The 11,359-nt window shown below is 29.6% G+C and overlaps 1 pseudogene; it reads left to right on the top strand.

The window, feature by feature from the left end:
• The first annotated feature begins 5,680 nt into the window (after positions 1-5,680).
• On the top strand, positions 5,681-10,863 carry LOC122522754 (annotated as a pseudogene).
• The last annotated feature ends 496 nt before the right edge of the window (positions 10,864-11,359 follow it).

The raw sequence follows: 11,359 nt of genomic DNA on the forward strand, positions 1-11,359 counted from the left end.
AGTGGACTCCGACTTGAAAAACATAGTTTCGAGAAAACGCATTTAAAGTTTTTTTATTCGGACCACAATTTTTCAAAAAATTATCATTTTTCGGGATGAATTAATTTTTTTTTTATATTTTTGGCAACTTGCAAACAAAAGGATTCTATACAAAATCTTGCTAAAACTCCTAGTTTTTTAGTTATAAATTTTAGAAAATTTCTAAAAGAATTTTCCAATCTTACACCTAATTTATGTACTTACAGAAATACTAATTAAATACTTATTTACATTAGTATATATATATATATATATATATATATATATATATATATATATATATATATACAAGGAATTTTATCGTTAATACAATCATCAGGTGATACCACAATTTAAAATCCCAGACCACGTGTGTTGGCTATCTGAGGTTTAACATTCCCATTACACTTTTTGCACTTCACAAGATTCGAAATAGCCTTAATATAGAAATAAAGTTTATTATTCTATATTTACCACGACTATCTTCAGGTTAATCATCTTCTATGTAACATTTTCATTTTTTAGCTCATGAACTTGTAACACTTTAATCACGTTCCACAATTTTCGGATAGAAAACATCTTGCCTCTTAATGGCACGCAACTATACAGTCAATAAATTCGTTTCTTCATTTTCAGCTTTCGATGTTTCTTCTTTCTTGTTGTTTCCACAAGATTATTTATAAAATATAATAGGCGGGTCGAAAACGGTTGCTTACTGTTTTCGTCCGCTACCTATCAATCGTAGCAAATCTCGAAAACTATTCATCGGATTTACTGGAATTTTGCAGAGAATATTTTCAAAACATCATACTTAAAGAAAATAAACCAAAAAACAAATCCATTTTTGGAAAATCCTAACTGCATCTAAACCCTTAAAAGAAACTGAACACTACGCTGATCTTTACAGTAACGGAAAATAAGAATAATTATATTTATATAATATAATTGTATTTATATATATAATATACATATATATGTAGGATGCGAGCGCCTCCAACAAAAACTTAAATAGGCATTCGTGAGGAGATTGGACGGTGGGACCTGGATAGCTCAATGGTTAAAGAGCAGTCGCTCGAAAAGTGGAAAATACGGGTTCGAGTCCCAGTCCTCCAGTCAGTCCAGCGGCCCAATTTTTTCACGAATCCATCATATATAATATATATATATATATATATATATATATATATTTATTATATTAAATAATAACTTTATTTTTACAATAATAACTTTAATTATTATAATAATAATTGAATTCGTATCTTTATCTATATTACCTTCTTCTACCCATACAATGTGAAAGTATGGAAGATTAAGTACTTGTAATCAGACAGTTGAAAAAACAAGTGCACAGTACGAAAAGGGAAGATAATTTTGTGATCATAGGAAAATAAACCTAACGTGGTTTGTATCATTTCCTCCTCTCTCTCCCCTCTTTTAGCTCTAAAAATAACAAATTAAAGCACATTTCATAGATTAATCAAATCTTTCTGTGCATTTTATAGATTTACCAGAATATATACATTGACCGTGATATATACAAAAAAGGATTTTGAAAAAATGAATTGGTTCACGTACTTCGTCTGGAGGCAAAAACGTTGAAAGAAAATTATATATTACGCTGCTGATAATAAGTTATTGTAAAAAATCGTTTCCACATTTCCTAACACAACGAAAAAAACAATGATGTTTCGATGAAATTCTCCGATTTCAATTTTACTTTCAGAAATGGCCGAAGAGACACCGTTATGGCTGAGCCTCGAGTTTTGGGAAAATATGTTGCGGAAGGCGAAAAATGACAATTCGATCCGTGTGATCGATATATTTTCAAAACCAGCGACAGCTAAGGGGGACAACTATAGTAGCGATTTGTACAGAGTTTCAGTTGAATTTGCGTCCAAAAAGGATGACCGAGAAGTTATGGACAAAATATCCTTCATTGTTAAAGTCGCACTATCAGCAGATACTGTACAAAGAAAAATAGAAGGTATTATAGTCTCTTGTTGTTAAATTAGATTCACGATTTAGAGCATGATACCTAGATACAAGGAAAACGATCGAGATATGCGTTTTCGTCCAATTTGTGTTGTTGAAAATAAGGAAATAGCAGGTACTATAATTCTCCACGAGGGGGGTAGTGGTGTTCAGGAGTTCAGATTTTAGTACGTGTGATTTTATAAATAAACAAATAGTTAGGGCGAAGTTAACGTAACTGACTATATATTAATATATAATTTTATTATTTTATAGAAGATAATAAGAAAAAAAAAATGTTATTTCTGTTACATAAAATTTATAATCTTATACGAGGTATATTTATTGCGATTTGATTAGCTACTCCGTTAACTATGATTAATTAATCGATTAATTTTCTTACAGCTCAACAGGTTATTTTATATTGTTGATTTTATGGTTTACTGTCTAAAGTTAATGTAACTGGCAATTATATTTTGCATGCGATATTATTTATTTTTATACTCAATAATTGAGTTAAAGATAAATTGATTCCATTTCACAATTTTTTTACAGATATATAGAATGATTTATAGAGATATTTTTCATGCTATTGTTATTTTTTCTTGACTTTGTGATATCATAACCGATTATTCCATTTTCTTCAGTTTTTAATTTTTTATTTACTTCGTCGACTTATATATTTATCTATTTTCTTCCGAAGTTAAAGGTACAACTATATATATTTGAAAAATCTTATCCATCGAATCGACGCGCTCTCTAGTGGCAATAGAAATCATCCTTTCTTACTGCATACACGTAGACACATTTATAACACTGCGATCGTTCTCTTTGATTAGCTTCGTTATTGAGAGTAAGAATAAAGAAAGACAATATAAATGTACGATGAAGCGTGTAATTAATCCTCTGCACTCGGCGCCGTTTCAAAACGGCAATTCGACGCTATTCTTAAGTCATCTTATCTTAATATATATAAATCTCGTGTCACAATGTTTGTCCTCAATGGACTCCTAAACCACTTAACCGATTATAATAAAATTCGCACACCATGTGCAGTTTGATCCAACTTGACAGATAGGATAGTTTAAATCTCAAATTATAGTCGCAATTTTAATTTATTGCTAATTATTTGTCTGTTATTATTTGACAGTCACAATTATCTGTTAACTCCAAATGATTCTAACAGATGTCGATACCTTTCGACTGGGTTAAGTAAGTAATCAATAGATGGCGCTGCTATGGTAAATCTACGAAAGTGTCATATAAGCTACATTTTAACAGCATAATTACCACGTGTTGTTGACGCTATAAAATTAATTAAATTTATTTTGTAGTGAACGAAATACCGTATAATTCAATTATTTCCACTTTTTAAATTTTTGGTGTTAGCATAGCCGGCCACGTGTTACTTAGACTGAAGTGTAAATTGCATTCATATTATAATGAAGATAATACAGTGAAATTAATCCTGTTTTTTACTTATTTGTGCTTCATTGATCAAAACTTTATAATTTAATTTAAATATATGTATGTAAGTATTATAATTTAATTTGAATATATGTATGTAAGTATTATCACATAATTATAAAATTTAATTAAAATGTCAATGCAAAAATGATACACAATTTCCTACACTTTTTCAATAGTTGTACAAATATTTTTTTTTATTGTTTTTATTTAACCTCTATTAAAAAATATTTAGCACTTATTATTTCAATATGATTTTTAATTTTTTTTTCTCATATTTAAACGATTAATTTATTATTTTCAGTCAATGCCACGGAAAAAATCTAACCTCAACAACGCGTGCACCAAAGAGGCACGACGCAAACGTATTAAAGAGCCCATCAGTTGGCAGAAAAAATTGAATCAAGAAATCCAGCTCAAAGAATCAGGACAGCAGAAGGTCATGCACAAGAATCTCAAGAACAGTGTAACGAACGTGTTCAAGAGAATATCATAAGAACAAGAGCAGCAGGAGAACGAGACATAGCCACAGTAGGAGCACAGGAACAATAATTTCAATTTATACATGTAGGTAATATCACATGAATGGCTTAGTCAACGGGCGATTTTGGCAGCCAAAAACGTTGATGTTAACGAAATTAACTTCCAGATACAACAGTTGTTACCAGGCGATCTGATGTCTTTTAAATCAATCGATACTGTTGTTGATGAAAATGAAAGTGTAAATTTTCTGATTGAATTTTTAAATTCATTAGATATCCCTGGAATGCCACCACATAATCTTCGATTAAAGATTGGTTCCCCTATTATTCTCCTCCGTAATTTGAATCAACCTCAATTATGTAACGGTACGCGTTTGGTCATCAAAAAGATCACCGGAAACATTCTTGAAGCAACCATTTTGGCTGGGAAGTTTAAAGGAAAAGTGGTCCTGCTGCCACGTATTCCGATGATACAATCAGATTCTACCATACCCTTTCAAAAGGCTACAGTTTCCAATTCGTTTAGCTTTCGCCATGTCTATAAATAAATCTCAAGGTCAAACAATGTCCATTTGTGGTTTAGATTTGGAAAATCCATGTTTTTCTCATGGGCAACTATATGTTGCGTGTTCACGTGTTGGAAAACCGTCGAATCTATTTGTGTTAGCTAAAGACAGGTTAACCAAAAACATTGTGCACCGATTGGTGTTAAATTAAATTGAAATTGAAAGTATTTATAATTCAAAAAAATAGATATTAATGTTTAAAAGTTTAAGACTGTCTGCATTGCCTACCTCATTCATGAGTTTAAGCGTCACATGTTATTTACTGTATTATACTGTAATATACTTATATTTGTTATAAAATTAAATGGAAATAATAAATCTGATAAATTTTTATTTCGTACCTACTGATTTATGCTTAATATCAAGTGTAAGAACATTTTAAATAATTATGTTCAACGTACTTCCCCTTCAAATCTCAATCCAGTGAATTTGTATACCAACATCAACATTTTCGTCTTTGTTCGTAAATAATTTCATTGTACTAAAGGGTTATAGTAGTAGAAAGTCAAATAAGGAGATCACCATATTTTTTTACAAATACCATCTGTGTGAAAAAGCATAGTGGACTCTGTGACTGATGTTTTCTTATTGTTCCTCTTAGATTGTTTACTATAATGTAATATAACAAAAACTTTAGCCACAGCAACGCGTGGCTGGGTCAGCTAGTCATATTATATAGCATAACTTTTGAACTAAGTAAGGTATTGTGACGATGTTTGATTTGTCTAAATTTGTCCACATCGATGAACATATATTTGTAAAAAAATCAGAAATTATTTCTTATTATTTTATACAGTTATATGCTAGACTTACGTTGTCACGCAGTGACAGTCGAGTGCAAAGGGTAAAATTGAAAAAATACGATTAATGATATAATAATATTGGTAAATATTGATTTATTTAAAATTATCAATTTTACGAATTATTAAAAAAAAACAAATCTCTCCACGAAGAAACGAGTTCTGACCATTTTAATATTATAATTAAATGAATTTACGCGAATATAAACAAGCAAGCGAAACATTAAAAATATTTTTTTTTTAGAAATTAACTAGTTAACTTGCTTAAATATTTTAATGCAAAAGTACTTTAAAGGTACCCTCTATTAATATACCAAGTCTTATACTGATCTAAAATTAACATTTGGTATAGTCTTTTTGATAATCTAAAAAATTCATGAATAAGAATAAGCTCAAAACTTTTCAACAAACCCTCGTATGTATAAGTTATATGTGTAACTAATTTGATTAAATGTATTCATAGATATTGAGAGAAAATTGACAAAATATCTGATAAAATTTATTATAAGACTAGCAAGGCAATAAAATACCGAGATAACGAATTTAATGTTATAAATCATGGTGACTTCTGGATGAAGAATATGTTGTTTCGTTATAATGATGAAGGAAAACCGATCGATCATATCTTTGTGAGTATAACGATATGATTTCTATTCGTCATTCCCCATTTTTCTTTGATCATTGGAAAGATTTTAGGGAAAATGTTCAAAGTAAAAACAACCATCAAAGAAAGCTTAGTTTTTCAACGATAAACGATTCAAAATATTTCTGAATCTCATAATTGATTCGACATGTAATAGATAATCGGTTAATCTGTTTGTAAGATTTAATAACGAGGGAAAGAAAGCTGAAAAGAATTTCTTATAGGACTGCAGGTATACATAAATATGCAGCTTGGTAAATACCGAAGGCCGGAAAGTTAAAACGTTCAAATTCAATCAGATTTAGCTTATTCTTTATTTCTATGTAGGCCACCTAGCTTGGAAACTCATCAGCCTTTAAATTAAGACCAAAAGGTTTGCTATTTTGCAAAGGAAAAGCTATGCGCTCATATTTTTTTGTTATCCTCTACATCTGAAAAAAAAACAATTCAACAATATCGAAAGATAAGATATTCAGTAAATCATGGTCGTCGTTTTCAAGTAACAAGATAACAAAATTATTTTAAACAAATTATAAGTGACTTTATTTTTCGAAGGAAAAGAAACCAATCCAAATTCTATCGTATGTTTATCGAAAGAGAACATACCCGGAATAGATTTTAGGGTAAATTTTGATCGATGAAATTTACTATTTTTTTCTATATTCACAGGAGAGCGACTTCTTTATAGCAAAAGATAAAAAAGTTCGGATATGTAACGTCGAAAGTACAGCGACTCCTCATGTTGATACGCGTTATAAATAACCTATCCGTACTTGTCACGATTAAAACTAAAAAAACCGATGACTGACGTATACTTCTATCAAAAGAGTTCAAATATTTGTTTTTTTAAATTATTGAGTTATTTAAGAAAAGACGTTGCAATTTTTACGTTTTTATATAAATTTTTCTTTTTCATGAGCGAAAATTAAATATTAACTGAATAAGAATAATAATATAATAACAACAACTTTAAGAAGAATTACGCGTAAAATTCAAAGTCATTCTTTACAAGTTACAATTATTTAAGGGGTAAGATGCAGTCAGAGGCGTGAAAAAGGAGAATTTTTAATAATTTTGTTCTTATAATAATTAGGTTTGTTTTAAAAAACTGATTACACAGAATTTTTATATTATGTCTCAACTTGACTTTTACAAAATTCCAGAAAAAAATATTAATTATTCATAAAAATATCGCCTTGTTGGACTCCGTTTCGCATATAGTGCTTTGCGGTGACTATCAAAATATTGTGAGAAATAAAACGCCTGGTGTCAATTGATTGTAATTTCTTTAACTAAAAAAAATCAAATTTTAATAATTAACAAATGATCTTAACTTAAACTCTTTTTTTTTGTACTCTTTACTCTGATGCTTAACTTTACACTGACGATTGTCTTTACTCTTTACTCTGATACTTCTCTTACACGACTATTCGCTTTAGTCTTTACTCTGATATTACTCTTACACGACTAACTAAAATCCATTGTCTTTTCTGTATCTCGCTGCTTACCGCATATATACACATACACATTTTCTCCTATATATATATATATTCGCCTTTATCTTACATCACTTATTTCTTAATCTACGCTAAACACACGTACACACGCATACACACATACTCTCTTATTCCTTCATACCATAACAACGGAGGACAACGTTTCTTGTGGCTTTACCTATCACAAAAATATCTTTACTTATTCTAGAAATAGCTCTGTCGATTTAGAAGCATCTTCGTCTTATTCTAGAAGTATCTATTTATAGTCTTTTCTTTCTTGCGTATTTCACCTTAAACTAGCTTTTCGGTTGAAATCCCCACTTCGTACACTTTCTCATTGGAGAAACCGTCAACGTGCTATCTTTTTTCACTTATATAACAATTTACCAATTGTCTACGGAGAAATTGTAAAGATATATGAAGTAAAAAAAAAATTATTAGTACAATATGCTATTTGTCACCATTTACGTTTCATCGAAATATGCGTCTGGTTTTGTGACAGTGTACATGAAAATATGTCTTCTGTTTCTATCGAAGACCGTTCGTATCGATCCCACGTAAGATCGACCTTCTTTGTAGTCAGCAATCTTTGTAGTGACCTGTAAGTTTCTCGGCTAATTTGAATAAGAAGTTGTTTGCTTGTAATATTTTTTCCTGTTGTTTGTTTATATCTTGCCGTTTATTTTTAAAGTGACGTAAGTCTATTTTCCAAATAATACGAGTTAGCTACCTTAATAGTTACATTTTTTCGTGATTTTTTTATTCTGAAGCAAATTGTTACTGATATATTTAAAATCATTCTTTGTAAGATTTTGTAACACGAAAATTTGCTGGTTAATGAAATGATGAAAAAGTTTATTTTGAAAGTGGCGTAAGTCACATCGTGAGAGTTTCAAATGCATATAGAAAATATTATGCAATAAAATTTTTTGAGATCCTAGTTTTTTTATTTTGTTGCATATTGTTATCAAAACAGTAGTTGAATTAACAATGTGCAATGAATTTGTTATAAACGCAAAACAGCGCCTGACCACAGAGAGAAGCGCTTTTGTTCTCGCGCAGTCTGTGTTCCGTTAAATCTATACACTTTTATGTTATAAAATAAAAAAAATATTCAACTTTTATTCTTGGTCCCCTGTTTTGGAGAAAAGAAAGAAAGTTAAAAGGTAACATTTAGCACACTATAGTTAAATAAAACATATTGAAGCACGTAAAGCTTAGTTTTTTATAGTACATACGTTTTTATAAAATCCATTTATTTCTTTGAAATTTTTTTAACAGATGTTATTTATCGAGGTTTTATGCAGTAAAAAAAACAATCAAGATAACGTAAACTAAACCGCAAACCCATTTTCTCAAAAATGGGTTAGCTTTGTTAGTAATTTATAGAACAATCTTAATTTTACCATAAAAATTATATTACAAAAAATAAATGTTTAATTTGTTTATTATTTAATTACAGAAGTGTATACATTTATCTTTATTTCAAGGGAAAATTAGTTTTTCTATAGACTTGTATTTTCTGAAGAAATGAAAACGTTATTTCATTGATTTTGAAAGTGACATAAGTCCAATCATAGCCAAACATATTATTTCTTAAATAATGTTAATTATACTAATTGGGATGGCAAATTTGACACCCTTAGAAACCCAAAAATATTATTCTATGTTACTGATATCTACATTTTTAAATTTAATTCAACGCAAACCCTTCAATATCTCGATTCAAACATAAATGGATTTACGCCATTTTCAAAATAGATGGCTCATATTCATATCCAGGCATTTATTTCGACAAGATCTAAGATATTATAAAACACTTATGATTGCCATCTTCAGGATCCACTTTTCACTGTATTTTTTCAGGCCATTTGATTCGTCATATCAATTTCAAATAAAACTACTATTTTTTTCAATTTCAACAGGTTTATGTTTTTTATTGGGTTTACTCTTGTATATAAGATTATTGTTATACATTTTTTTGTAAAAAATTGTCAAGTAGCAAGGCATGTTTTTTTTTCTATTTTGCAAGTTTACGTAATTCTCTCTTATTTTTTCTAATGATGTCAACTACGGAAGATTCTTATTTATCAGTTTTGTTACTAATGATAAAATTGTAATGAAACTATCTGTCGTCACTGTTCTCCCTCAACAAATATATTGTTCCATAGGTTTTAGGACGACAAATTCAACCAAAAGTACGGATAATCTCATCCCATCTTTTCCTAAGTAGGGAAATACATTTACAAGACATTTACTTTTTATATTCGAAATCAATTAGAATTTGATATAAACTTATTTGACTTGTTTGGCCTATATTGCGTAAATATACATCTGGTTTTGGTCGGCATTAATTGTTCATCGACTGTAATTGCGGCTCTTTGTTTATAACACATTTAACTATATTCAATGAATTTATTCTACAATTCTAGAACTAATGTAAATTTATCTATTTGCAATCGTTAGCTTCTTTCATTTTTCTTACTGAAACAAATTAACCGAAAAATTTGGGCGAATTTTATCCTGCTCATTGTTTTCGAGAAAAATTTTCAAAAGTAAAAAAGTATATTGCTATATCAAAGCGTCAGATGTCAACAGTTGATCTACGTTCCGTAGGGATCGAAATTACTCATCCCGGTATATGTAGATATATTACATAAGATTTTATATTAGAAAAGACAAAAAAAAAAGAATTAATTATTTACATATTTCAGAAAAAGTCATACAAAATTTTAGAAAATCAAATGAGCAGAAATTCAATAATGATTATAAGAAATGTCAAACAAATCATTTTGATCCCATTTGCTAAATCTAGTGTTAAAATGAAAAAAAAAGAAAGAAAGAAAGAAAGAGAAAGAGATAGGCCACACAGATATTTGCACATCGATCTTTCGACTTACTGACGATTTCTCAAATACGAGTACCTCTTCTTTTCAACGTCGCACCGATTTCATTTTTAATTATCGATAAAATCAATTAATCGAATCTTCTGATTGTGTTGTTGCAGGTGGATTTCCAATTGTGTGTTTATGGATCCCCGGCACTTGATTTGCAGTACTTTCTTAGCACCAGTACGAACAACGAGGTGTACGATAATTACAAGGATAGACTAATAGATGAATAATATAATACATTGTGTAACACGATGAAACAATTGAACTGCAAAACTCTTCCACCGAGCATGAAAGAGCTTCGAAAGTCTATCAAGGAACGCGAAATAATAGCGATGATAAGTTCTTTTACGGTTCTTCCGTATGTTATCGTAGATAAGAATGAAGTAAAGGATTTCAACGAGATTATTTCCTCGGATGGCGTTTATGATAGTTTCGCTCATAAAAATGACCTTTATCGTAAAATAATAAGCAAGAGAATTCCTTGATATGATCAATTAGGATTACTGGATCTGTAATAAATCTATAGTAAAATGTGTGTTTTATAAATAAATAAATTGAAACAGAGATAAATTTCCTTATTATCTATATACTTTTTACCTAACGTTGCCGGGGTGTCAGAGGCTGCTAATACTCCAGTTTTATTCTTAATAAATTAAATTTAATTGAACGCCAGTTAGTTTCCAAACTAACCAATTAAACTTGCCCGCTCATATAATTACGACTAGCGTTAATCGACTTGAGACAAATACAGACTGAATTGCGAAATATCAATAAATCAATTAGGCAAGAAAGGAAGGTAATTGAGTAAACTTACATATTTTCATTAATCCAGAAGACATTAAAACCTGATTCTATTAATATTAACTCAATTTCCGCAAACTACCTTGACGATACATTTAAACCAAATGTAATTGACCAATCATTATCGTCAGCAAATGAATCAAACTGAATCGAAAACTTAGCATCAATCATAGCCAAAAAGATCGCTAAACTTATTAATGAAACACGATGCAATAAGTTGC

This window comes from Polistes fuscatus, unplaced genomic scaffold (genome assembly GCF_010416935.1).
Source record: "Polistes fuscatus isolate 324 unplaced genomic scaffold, CU_Pfus_HIC Scaffold55, whole genome shotgun sequence".
In the NCBI taxonomy this organism is placed as follows: domain Eukaryota; kingdom Metazoa; phylum Arthropoda; class Insecta; order Hymenoptera; family Vespidae; genus Polistes; species Polistes fuscatus.